Source organism: Micropterus salmoides, unplaced genomic scaffold (assembly GCF_014851395.1).
Source record: "Micropterus salmoides isolate LMB-PRFRI ecotype aquatic unplaced genomic scaffold, ASM1485139v1 Ms_hic_scaffold_2, whole genome shotgun sequence".
In the NCBI taxonomy this organism is placed as follows: domain Eukaryota; kingdom Metazoa; phylum Chordata; class Actinopteri; order Centrarchiformes; family Centrarchidae; genus Micropterus; species Micropterus salmoides.
In genome coordinates, this window is record NW_024041150.1 from 29475430 (window position 1) to 29489297 (window position 13868).

Genomic DNA, 13868 nt, shown 5'->3' on the forward strand with positions numbered 1-13868 from the left:
TCTTGGTACAACTGACAACTAATATGTTAGACGTCTCAACTCTTCCGGAGTAAAGATGATGAGCTGTATGATTTCTAAAAAATCAAAAAGCTCAACCCCAGTAAAAAGGGTGCTGAATTCTCAAAACAAAAAATAAAACAAACTCCTTGTCGTAATTGTGTAACTTTCTGCCAGCAGACCCTGCAGAGACATGCCGGTTTGTAATGTCACGCGTCTCGATATGAATTCCACACCAATCATCTGTTAAAGCAAGCAGAGATTTCTCACACGGTGAAGTCCTGACCTGAAATCATGGGCAATGGAGATGAAACAAGCTATTTTACTTTTTTGGAAGCTATATTGTAACTTCACCAGACAGCTTTTAAGATGCATATGCCATCGTCTCACATGTCTGCTGAAAGGACCTGCCCTTCATCCTTCAGTCTCATTTAAAGCATTTTAAACCACTCCTAAAATTGCTCTGCATTTCTGAAATTATGGAGAAACTTGTTCTGAAGCAACTTGCACAGTTTCCCTTTGATAACAGGTTTTTGAAAAGTGCCCGTCAGGTTTGAAATTACTGATTAGTGCTCTGTTTTGGTCCTTCTTGACAGTAATGCAGCCTTTGACACCATTGATCATGGCAATCACAATTAAAACAGGAGGACAGTGTTTCTGGAATGACCCTGGATTATTTCCCATCCTGTTTTTGTTTAATTTATTATTTTATTTCTTCAGCTGCAGAAGTATGGAATAACTCAGGGGTCAATACTTGGACCACTTCTGTTATCACTGTGCACGTCCCCCAAACTCACTGCTGTAACATTTCCATCCACTGCTGTGATAAACAGTTGTGCCTTCTGGTCAAACCCAAATCTGCAACACATGGGCAAATCTTTTGTTCTTTAGGTATTTTTGGTGAATTAAAGCACTTACAGACAGTGGAAAAGCATCTAGAACTGAGGGAGAGATAAATATATTAAAAATGTCCTTGGCCAGACTTGGAACGTTGGTTTAGGAGGCCATGGAGGCAGCCCCTCCACATCTTTAGCTACATAGCTTCTAAACTGCCTTAACAGTCGAGCTGTAGTTCAGCTTTAACCAGTTTCAAAGTGTGCAGATTTCTGCAGCCAGGATATAAACTTCTGTACAATATCAGCTTTGAGACTGTTTCTTTTAGATTGCTTAAGGTAAGGACTTAAATAGCTTCACATGGTGCAAGATCATAGGAACTCTTAACTGTTGTCAGATGTTTGGCCTGATTAGGTCACAGTTGAAATTATGCAGATCTTAGTATTTGTGTCTACAGTAAATATAATAGTTATTGCTGGAAGAGCGCTATATAAATTTAAAAGATAATATCTTTAGCTTTATTAGCTGATAACAGAATGTAAGACGGCGATCACTGAACCATTAGAAAAGCAGCTGGGTCTTATGGGTGCAAGGTGACAGGAGAAGAAATTTAAACATGCCAACAAAGACCAAACAAACTGTGTTCTCTTTTCTTTCACTCTATAGAAGGTTGTCTTTCTTTTTTAATCAGCAACTGAAAAAAAGCAAACAAGGATAATATGGTGAACAACTCCCCCCCAAAAAACACAGTGAACATCTGAGGTTATGCAAATACTTTTTTGATTTGGGGATTTTGGTCCCCGGGGAAAAGATCTAAATGAGACTTTCGCCTTACAGTTTTCTAGAACCACAGAATCAGCTGTTCTGCTCCCAGTGTCCTACAAGTAAACATGCCCATAACAAACCTACTTAACTTTGACTAAATATTGATCCAGGGGACAAACTGTGTGCAAGAGGTTGACCCTGTGAGCCCTGATGCCCCATTTTCAAAATCATGAACCAGACTGATTCCCACACACAGCGCTTCTACATCAAAAGCACTGCTACCTGCACACCGCTTTAGAATAAAAGTTCTTTGTTGAAATGTGGAACGAATTAGACAAGTTATCACGTAAGTACCTCCCCTGCACAGCTGAATTCTCTCTGTCACTGATTACACAGATGTCCAGACTTTTAAAGGCTTTTGGTTTGATCTACAGAAAAAAATATGAGTTTTTCTTTGACAAAACATGATTACCCGACTCTGTGGCTCAGCTCTACAGAGCTTTTCAGCTTCCTTCAGCTCATTGTTTTGTTTGTTTTTTGCACTGCAAATTTATCATTTGATTCAGTGTCACTGTTCTCATCCAGATGTTTTCAGTTGAAACTCTCATAAACATTGTGTCTGTACATGAATGTATATTTACAGTTCCTAGAGTGTGTGAATGACTCAAAGGCATGAATGTCACACTTTGCTTTGCAGCCTTGATATTGTGTCTCGCTGAGCAATAAAACTGAAGCTTTACATAAAAATATAATTACTAGATATAATTACTAGGAAAAGCTGCGAAGTTTCCTGGTGTTGTTCCTGCAATAAAATATACATTACTGGGAATCAGGAATAGGTCATTACAAGTGCCTGTTCAGTATGTTTCCTTGTTAGCAGGACACGTTCCTCTAATGCTCCCACTGTTACAAGAACAGCAATATGTTATAAAGGCGCAAAAACTGACTCATAACTGCTGTTTAGGGTTATATGACAGAGGGAAAACACTCTGCTCCAGCCCCAGATAAAGCATTTATTGTGCCATTCCCACATTCATACCTTGTGTTAGCACGTGTATTGCCGCACTATATTTCCCGCCAGTTAGTAATTACCTGAGAAAAACATACAAAAAACAAAACAAAGCAAACTTGCACTAAAGCCGATCTGTGGCAGATCTTTGGCCTTGGATGATAAACATGAACCAATATTTTCAGTGTCCTTTTTAGATTCCTTTTATCATGGATCTTGTTTAAAGTGAGCGAAATGTGTTTTACATAACATGCAGATGGCTTATCTCAAAGATAAAACAACCATGTGACCAATGGCTGGATAAAAATCAAAGGTTGGGTTTTACATTGACAGTGACACCGGCATGCAGGGTCAGAGGATGCTCAGAAAAATCTAGTGCTTAATCTTCAGGTTACTCTAAAATCATTTGCACAATCATACACTTCAGCGTGGGTCTGATAGTATTGTTTTTCCTTCTCTAAAATGGTTCAGATAACTGCCAACTCCTTAAAGAGGTTTCAATACATACAGTACATGTGAAAGAGCTTAGGATGCCACAGAGACACATTCCTCATGGATTTATGCAGCTGTAAAGGTATGCATCGGTGGAACATTGTGGCTACATGTGAAAGTAGATTCATGTGGTCTCATTTTCAAGGACCCTTGAAACGCTACACTCTGACCTTATTCACACGGTGGCAGTTAAGGCTGAGAAATTACTAGGAAAATGTGGTTTTAGAACAACTACAAGTGGTTAAATATATTAGGGAAGTTAGTTACTGTAGCTGCTATTCCTGCCCAGCCTAAACTCTGATATATTGTGTTTACCTACATGTAGTTCAGCACAAAAGTTTACAGTTCTGGAGATATGTCCAGACATCCAGCATTCATTGTGTCCATGAGGGACATCTGATCATGTGGCTGGTGGTGATACACTTTTCACCTCCATGAGGAAATATTTCCTCTGTGGGGTTGAGGACCAGAGAGTGGAAGAAAAAGTGACACCATCCTGTGATGGGATGTAAACCACTCTGTAACTGGAGGAGAACAATGAATCCTATACAATTATAAAATGTTCTGGATTCTGCCTCACCTGCCCCTTTTCCTTCTTCTTATTAGGACAAGGCTTTCATAGCGGCCATCAGGGAATGAAAACAGACGCCCAGTGTTGTATGTCCTAATAAGAAGTGTATATTCTTTTTATTTGTATATTTAAAATGTAGAGTTTAATTTTCAGTTTAATTTACAGTAATGTTGGGTTATATTGGGTTTTGAACATAAATATAACAGTTTGATAGTAGGATAGTTAACATGGATAAAATGGTGTTTTAGTGGTTGTTTTCAAGAAAGCAATGAAATGTGATTCACAGTTTAGTCCACATTGATACAGCATGTCTGATGTGCTGACTGTATGTAGAGTTTTGAAAAAGTGGCCTAGGTATAGAGAATTGTAAGCTAGCAATTGTAAAAAACAACCAAACTGTAAAATCCCTAAAAAAGTAGTCATCCTCTGAATTCCTGAGATGCACCATGATTCAGCAGAGGATCTGGGACGATGTGTACTGTTTCAGGATTCCCATAAGGTCAAAAGATATCAGTACAACAAAAAGTGTAATTGGTGGGGTGAAAGGTGATGATGTTCAAGGCCCCACGTGTGGAGAGGCTCCACAAACATCCCCGCACTTTCATATCTTGAAAATGGTTTTAAGATATGTTGGGAATTTCTAGAAAGTACATGAAGAACGAGGAACCGTAGAGCGCTAAAATGACTGGTGACACACTGATAATGTGGGTGCGTATTGACGTATACAGTCATTTGTGCACTCAGTTACATAACAGGTGACACACATGACCTGTTTGTTATTTCAGGTTTCTGTGCCAGGTGTCTCTGGATGAGCTGCTTCCAACATTGACCTGATATATGAATGATATACAGGCGCAACTCAAAAAATTTAAATATCATGTAAACTTCATTTTCTTCCGTAATTTAATTCAAAAAAATATTTCAACCTTTTAAAAATTTTAATCTAGATGATTACGGCTTAATATTACAGAAATGTCGAGAGAAGAGCCTTTCATCTGCTAATTAACTTAAAACACCAGCAAAGGTTTCCTGAGACTTTAATCTCTCAATCTGGTTCTGGTGCTAACACTTAACTTTTCCCTGATATAAAATTTTAAGATGTATGTACAATAATAATTGGTAAAAATCTGCAAAAAAAGAAGCCAACTTAACCAGTGATAAAATAAAATAGTTGTCAACATAGTAAACACATGTGTCAATCAGAAACATCAGTGTGTTAAGGCATCAGTAAACTGCATCAGAGCAACTTGTTGAATGGTTGAACAGCTTCAGAAACTCCCTCCCTCCACACCTTCCCGACGTTAGAATTTCTGTAACTTTCCGACCACTTTCACAACCACTTCCTTCAGTGATAGGCCAGCTATACAGTATTGAGAAAGCAGGTCTGACTTCTCTCTCAACCTCTCTTTTTTCATTTGATAACCTTAGCTATTTCTGTCACTTTTTGTGTGAAACTATTCAGAGACACCAGAGCGTTTAACTTCAACATCTCCGGGTGAGAAATGAGGAGAAGTAACATGGTAATCTATTTAGAAGACCTTTATAAACACACTCAATACAGTTTCCATTGAAGCTGAGAGTGTGAGACAGAAAATAACATGAATTTACTTATTTAAGTTTTTTAATTTCTAATTAAAGAGAAAAAAGCAAGCTGCAGCTGTTCGATAGCCAGGCTTATAGTTTGAGTGTAACACTATAAAATTGTGTCATCACTATAGAGATGTGTGCAAATAGGCATAGTAGGTGAACTGAAGAGGATCCATAATAGATCCCTGGGCAACTCCTTTGGATACAGTGAGTAGCTCAGCTCTTTAGTTGCCCTGCACCACATGCTGAGTTCGATTATAAATGTGATTATGAAACCCTCTGCAAGTTAGAGTCAAAACAAATGGGTTCAAGCCCTTTTTTATAAGAGTAGCTTAGATCAACTGTTTTGTAACAGAGTAAATGTGTTCTTTTTCTTCAGGTTTATTGGTGGTTGTCAAATAACTGTCACGTTTGCTGGGTGCGCAGAGCAGGTGAGAGCCCAAATGCATGACACAGAGAGCTGAGGTCTAGTTCCAGAGTATTTAATCCAAATACGACAACTGACTGAGCATACATGCGACAATGACCAGACAGGGAATTAACAGAAACACCAAACATTTATACACAGGGGCTAATGAGCAGGGCGGGAGCAACACAGGTGACTGGTATCAGGGTTAACGAGGCAGAAAGACAGAAGGGGGAAACAGAGAGACTGGCTGACAGGCAGATTACTGGAGGTGAACAGACATAACACAAGTACTGAACACCAAACATGTCAAAGTAAGTAGTAACAGATCAGAATAACGAAAATAACAAACTAATCCAGACACAAGCAGACTAAAATACAAATACACTAATCACAAGGAACACAGACAGAAGCAAAGATAAAACAAAACTCAGAGCAGACATGGGCAAAACAACACAGAAGTGCACAGACCAGGAGTAAACACTTCAGACATGAACTAAGGTACAGGACTAAGAACTAAGACACCAACGTGGAACTAGGATACGAGACAAGGCAGATACGAAGTAACTTAAAGATGAGGATAAATGAAATAATGAAACTGGTGGAGAACATAAATTGACATCTAACAAACAGACAGAACCCAAGCATGATGGTAGAGATCTAACACATGAGGGACAGGAACAGGACTAAACAAGTACTAAGGCAGACACCGAGATAACAGGACAGATCAGAACCACCACACAGAACAAGCAGAAGACTGGATACAAGACCACAGACAAAAAGGACTGAAACCCAGACACAGAGAAACCAAAATCAAACCAAAATAATATAACCCAGACGAGCTCAGGGCAGGATCGTGACAATAACTGGCTTTGTTTCTGGTTCTCAACCTCTACTTCTTCTAATCTGTCTCCGCTCACTTTGCCTCAGTGGTAGCTTCCGCTCTACCCACCCTCAACACATTTTCCTCACTTGAGGTCAATGATGCCACACAATCTCTGTGCTCTACACTAAGCTCGTGCCTGGATAGCCTGTGTCCTCTATCCACCAAGCCTGCTCGCCCAAACCAGCCCCACCAGTGGCTAACTGATACCATTCCTGGCCTCCGTACTGATCTCAGAGCGGCTGAAAGAAAATGCCAACCTTAAGGGCTACTAATTGCTCCTATCCTCCTTCTCAACAAGCATCAGTGCTGCCAAAACTGTGTTCTATAATGACAGAATAAGCAGTGCCACTGACTCAAGGAAATTATTTTCCACAATTAAAGCGCTACTAAATCCTCCTCCACCTCCACCACCCACAAACTTGTCTGCTGATACCTTTGCTGCCTTCTTCACAGGCAAAGTGGAGGCTATAACTAGCCAATTCTTTGAAACACTCAAACCCAACCATTGTAGCAGTCCTACTACATCTTTTCCTCTGCCCTCCCATGTCAGTGGTTGTTCACTCTCCTTGTTTACTCCTCTCAAGTATCAGAACTCTTGACCCGTGCCCACTGGACCTGAATCCTACGAATCTCCTCCAAGCCATATCTCCTACTGTGGTCCCGACAATCACTCATGTGATAAATACTTCTCTGGCTTCAGGAACCTTCCCGACCACTTTCAAAAGGGCTCGGGTTACACCCTTGCTCAATAAGCCCTCACTTGACCCAGCTCAAGTTGACCAGTGTCTCTTCTACCATTTCTATCCAAAACTATCGAACAGGCAGTCTTCAAACAGGTCTCAGAATTCCTCTCAGGGAATGACCCCCTAGATCCATATCAGTCTGGTTTTAAGAGTGCCCACTCTACTGAAACAGTTCTTCTGTCTGTAACAGAAGCCCTAAGATCAGCTAAAGCTGCAGCCCAGTCCTCGGTTCTTATCCTGCTTGACCTATCAGCTGCCTTTGACACAGTCAACCACAGGATCCTGCTATCCACTCTCTCAGCAATGGGCATCTCAAGTAAAGCACTCCTGTGGGTCGAATCCTACCTCTCGGGGCGTTCCTACAATGTTTTGTGGCAAGGACAATTATCCTCCTCCCACTGCCTCTCCACAGGGGTGCCCCAACGCTTGGGCCCCTTCTCTTCTCAATTTACACCACCTCACTGGGGCCAATCACTCGCTCGCACGGGCCATGGTTATCTCTCGCATTGACTATTGCAATGCCCTCCTAGCAGGTCTCCCAACTTGTGCGGTGAAACCCTTACAAATGGTTCTGAACGCAGCAGCGCGTCTGGTTTTTGATCAGCCCAAAAGGACTCAAGACAGAACACCTGGTCAAGTGGTCCTTGATATGCTTATCAATCAAGTACTCCAGAACTTTGGCTAAACGTAATGATTTTTACACAGTGTGATTGTCATTGAGATCAGTGTCAGTCAGTTTAAACAGCGGCATAACAGACAAGTATTCTGTATTAGGAGTCAACATGAACTGATGCATTAAAAATGTCAACAAAGGTTTAAAGAACATATTTCACCTAAAGTTTAGGTGGACTAAAATCTTATGTGCCTGTAGACTATGGTGACTCTCCAGATCAATCCACAACTATTTCTAAAGGTTTTCGACTAAATGCAATTAATTTGAAAAACAAGCTGAAACATAAACAAACACTTATGAGTCCTTGGGAAATCTAATAGGTTTAAATAGTTCTGAAAGGCCAAATAATTCGCTTAATGTGGCACAAACTGCTTTGGATTATTTGCTACAGGTTTTAAAACACTGACATTTTTAACCTGGTTTATCTTTAACTTGCAGTCTCACAGGGATAACAGCTGGTTTAAGGCTAATGTGGCATCCTGTCACATCAGGTCTAAGCTGCAGTGAGAAAACATTTTCTCACAGTTATGCAACTGATAGTAAGTGAGGCAAATGGTGATCACGGCAGAGAGAGGAAAATAAATTAGAGAAATAACACATATGAAATCATCACCTACAGAATAAACATGATGCTTTTGTGAACACCTTTGAATTTGTGAATAATCAGATCAGGTTATCATCACTGTGAGGACTTGACTCAGCCTCGTGAAGGCAGAAATTAGATGAGCTATTTGTGGACGGCCGTGCTGCAGCTCATTAGATGAAACGAATGGAGAAGGAGAAAAATTGTCTGTGCACTTGTATCTATGTGTATGTGTGTTCCCTTTCAGATAAATGTTTCGTCCTTCAGGCTCATTAGTAGCAATGATTTATAAGATTAGAGTTTGTTCAAATAGACAAATAGTTTGAAAGCTACAGTTTGCTCCACATTTAACAAAAAGTGTCACCTGAAAAATCTGATTTCACCCAAATGCTGCATCTTGTTTTGCATTGTAACTTTTTGATGTGGGATATATATAATTTTTGAGGGCAACACTATTTTAAGTGCCCCCGTTTAGCATTTATAAGTAGTACATTTTGATAAATGTGTATAGAAGAAGACACTGTACAGCCACTAAGACTATTTGACTGTCCATTTGATCTCTCACTGAAGGGTCATACATCTGTTTGTGCAGGCGTACCTATTCAGCCAGTCTACCTTCAAACTCATCCATCTTGAAATGAAAACCTCCACCTAGTCTCAAAAACTGGGAATGCATAACCATGTGCCACAACCCAAAAGGCACAATGGCGTCACTTCTGGTGCAAGGGCCCTTGTGCTGGGGACACTGCATCGAGCAAAAACAAAGCTAAACCTGTTTGCTCCACAATCTCCCACTGATATTCAGTTAGGTTGAGATTTTGTGGCTGAGAAGGCCATACCAAACAGTTCGCATCACTTTCATACTAAACGCATTATTCTGTGAGCCCTTGTACCATGTATAAGCAGAACGGTCTGCATGTCACATGAGTGGAAATTAGGTTTCTAGTCATAAGATGAAAGTTTTTTTTTTACTTCATACAGCAAATTGTTGAAACTGCTTATAATTCAATAAAACACATGATCCAGTCTAAAGAAATACCAGCTTACTGTAATTAAAAAGATGCTTTTTTTTTAAAAGGTAAGGATTTCTTACCTTGGAAGACCGTCTGAAAAGCTTATGAGTAGTCTGAAGAGGTCTCCCAGGTTCAGTCTGAAGGCAGAAAGAAATCAAGGCCCTATAACACTGACAAAACACCAGGAACCTTTGAGACAGTCAGCAGTCCAGACTTATGAATTATCCACACACAACATTACATTGGAATCATCTGTAAATAAGAAAACATGGTTTGCAACATCTCTGAAACCAAAATACTCTAAGTAGTCTTCCTCTGTTTTCACATGATGTTCATCACTGATCAGAGTGAAACTGCTGAAGTGCAGCGATGGTTTCTTGAGGCTGCTATTGTTGGATTACAGCTACATCTACGTCAAGCTCACAGTTTATTTTTTGTGGAATTGATAGATGACTAATAGTCTCTTAAATAATTTAGGCTTTTGTGATTACTAAATAAAAATCTACAATTGTGGTTGAGTCTGTTCTTAAGTCAAATGAGAAATCTTTAAAAGCTCATGGTCGTGGTTCCAACTTTTTTTGTCTGTTTTGACCCCAAATTTTCCAAATTTGAGTCAACAAAAAGCATGCTTTTAATCTGTTAACTGTACTTCATCTTCCGGCTCAAAAAGATGACGATTAAATGGATTCAGACAGATTTTTCTTCTGATATTAAGTGTGGCTTTCATTTTGTAACAAGCAGATCAATGCAGGTAGGTTTTAATGGGATTCAATAAAACAAGAATTTACTCCTAAATCTTGTTCTCATTTCACATTGAAATGGGCTCAATAAATATCATCATTTGTTGTATTTTACCTTGTATTATACTAAATTAACTATAGAGAATATATTTCTCTACAAACTATTTTGCTTATGTTAAGTGTGTGACAGATAACCACCAGATGGAGTGAGAGATTAGCATTGAACCTACTGTACCTACCGTGCCTTTGTGAACTTGAACTATTATTGGACATAGTGTGTCTCACTAATGCAAAGCGTGAACAGCCATGCATGAACCAACATGAGCAGAATCTGGGGTACGCAAGAAATAGAGAGCTGAAGGGTTTTCCACTGCATGGTACCAGCTCTACTTGCCTTTTTTTGGTTTTCCATTATAGAAAAGTTGTATCTGTACCTGCTTTCAGGTACTTTTTTTTGTATTACCGTATTATGAGGTTCCAAGCGAGCTGAGGGATACTAAAATGTAACGTGAAAACACGACAGACTGCTGATTGGTCAGAGAGAATGTTCACTATTCACTGCATCATCATTGCTGCACCAGACAGGCCAGCAACAGAAAGTTTTATATTTTACAGTTTTCATACTTTATTTCATCACTAAATCCACTTCTGAGAAGTAGATTTTGAATATTTACAGTTTTACAAGAAGTGATGGCCGAACAAAAATGTGCTTGAAAGTTTTCGGAGTTGTAGAGCTTCACAAGTGGCTTCGGGGGAAGCCTGCGCCAACCTGTGGGAGGAGCTTGCTAGGCCGGCCAGCCGCCCGCTCACAGAGCCCTCTGCTCCCACCGTCACACAGACCGCTGCAGCAACAACGGCAGAGGAAAACACAGCTGTCCGCTTATCTGTCTTTACATTCTGAGCAATGTTGAAAACGTTTTAACTTAAATCAAGAGACAGCTGTGTGTGGGTCGCTGGTGTGTGTGGCGTCGCTATGACGACCAGCTACATTGAGGGGTACTATCTCTGGGTACTAATTCAATTCATATTAGCTTTATTGGCATGAATGTGTAACAACAACAATATTGCCAAAGCATCATACAAACTACATCAACAATCAACCCCATACATTTCATTAAACACGTAATTAAAGCGTAAAGTAATCAAAGCGTATGTGTGTTTGTGTTAAAAAAATATTAAAAATTAAAATAAAATAAATAAATAAAAAAGTAAGCGTGTGTGTGTGTTAAAAAAATAAAAAAATAAAAAATAAAACAGTAAGCTTGTGTGTGTTAAAAAAATATTTAAAAAATTAAAAAATAAATAAAACAGTACTATCTGCAATGGAAAACGGAGGACGGCCAAACCGAGGCGAGGCGAGCTGGTACTGGTAATTTTCACACTCTCTCACACTTTGCACACAAACAGGGTTTTTTTTAATACTCAGAAAGAAAAACAATCATTTGAGGAAGTTACACATGTAAAGACTTGTGTGTGTGTGTGTGTGTGAGCTCATTTTGGGACATACTGCAAATCAGTTTATGCAGTCACCTTCTGGGGACTCCCCTTCCTTTTTGGGAGAAAATCCAAGTTAGGGTGTCTTGGTTTAAGGTTAAGGTAATGTTAGACTAGGGTTGTGGTTAGGGCAAGTTGCCAGGAAATGAACGTCCTATGAAGTGAAGTAAGTATGACTCTGTGTGTGTGTGTGTTGAGGGCAGTTGCGGAGGAAACAAAGGGGGAGGGCAAGTTGTGAAACGTGATGGAAACACAAACCTCATCCTGGGCCAAAGAGACACATGGACAAAGAGAGGGGTGGATAAAAGGAAGATGGAGGTAAAAAAAAGGAGGGAGCCTTCCGACCGGTCCACATTACGCCATCCTGTATTTTCTCTCCTTCCTCCTCACCTCCTGCTTCATTGTCTCTCCGGTCCACAAACTCATGTCTCCTTCATCTCAGCCTTTAACATCTCCTGTTTTTGTCAGCTTCATCTCTTCCTTCCTCTTTTTCTTTGTCTCTCATGCTCTCCTTCTCTTGCCCGTCTCCCTCCCTCCCTCCCTGTATCTTTTATTCTTCTCCCTCCTCTCTTGACTCCCTCTCAGTGACCGCTGACCCCCGTGACATAGTTTTCCTAAAACTCTCGCCGGTCTGAAAACAGAGAAGCAATGTCTTGGTTTCTGTTGGCTTAATGAGGCCACATTCTTTCATACATTACATGAAGTGGGTTAAATATGATACAGAGCCCTATTGAGCCTGCATATATTGAATCCAGCTATATATACCTTTTGGAATCCACAAGGCTGGAGCTTCTTTGAAAGTTAAGAGGAGCAGGTTTTATTGTTAGTCAATCAATGATGTGGTTGATTGGGTTAAACTCTGACATGATGATGTTTTTCTGCCCAAACATAATCCCAAAGAAGTAAAAGGATGTGCACAGCGGGAATGCTTCACTCTTGATTTATGGATCTATCTAATTAGGCAGCATACCAAAAGCTCACGAGGCAATATTAAGACAAGTAGATGTTGGGGATTGCGTTGCATTTGCTTGAAGAGGATCACATGTTCATTCTGAAGATATAAGAAATTGATAAAATTAATGTTCCAGGCACCCCTCCCCCTCCCCCCCTCCCCCCCCCCACCATACACACACACACACAAACTGCTAGGCTATTTGACCCCACCTGCTGAGTTTTCAGTCAACCAATGAGAATACGTCTGCCTCCAGAGCAGCTCTCCCACAACAACCAATGAAACAAAGTTTGTTTTGAAGGAAAAACAAAAACAAAACTGAGCTTTGACAAATTAAGAGAGGAGAAAGAAGAGGACAACAGATAAAACAAAGGAAAGACACTTGTAATACAGATACAGCAATAATACAGGTCAGTTCTGTCCTTGTAACATTTGTTTGTTAAGAAAGATGCAACAGGTTAAATACGGTTAGTTGCAAAAGCTAAATTTTTTAGTGGGTTATTTCGGGTCAGTACACAGACAAAATAAGCACAGTAAATTGTGGAAATTACCTGACCCCAACCTACAAGGAGCTAAATCCACATGAAAACGTCACCCACAAGGTAAACACACACATTTAAATCTGGGCCCCTGTGGATGCAGGGCCCCATTGCTCCGGATAAGGGGAGCCCCAGACTCAGCAGGACAGGACAGTGTTTTGAGGAGGAACAACACCCGCTGGCAGGTTGGAGGGGTACTACAGATTGATGTGTGTGTGAAACCAGCCGAACTAAACATTGTGCAGTGGCGGGTTTATTGTGCGGTGACTCCCAGCTGCAGATTCATGTGTCTGCGCACCGCCTGGGGACTCTCGTATGAACAGACAATAAATTTAACTATCGTCAAAAGTTAAAAGGAAAGTTTTGAATGGTGGGCTGACAGGTTGCCCTTTCCACTTTCTTTGGAATATAAAACAAACTCTATTAAGCTGTTCCTATAGAGACATATATGGAGTTAGACCATCAACGTTTTTATGTATAAATAGTATTACTGATACTATTATTGTTCTTATGCCCCATGTTATTTAATATGTCAGTCAGCATATTTTTCGACTGAGTATGTCTGTCATGTTGAGATAATTACA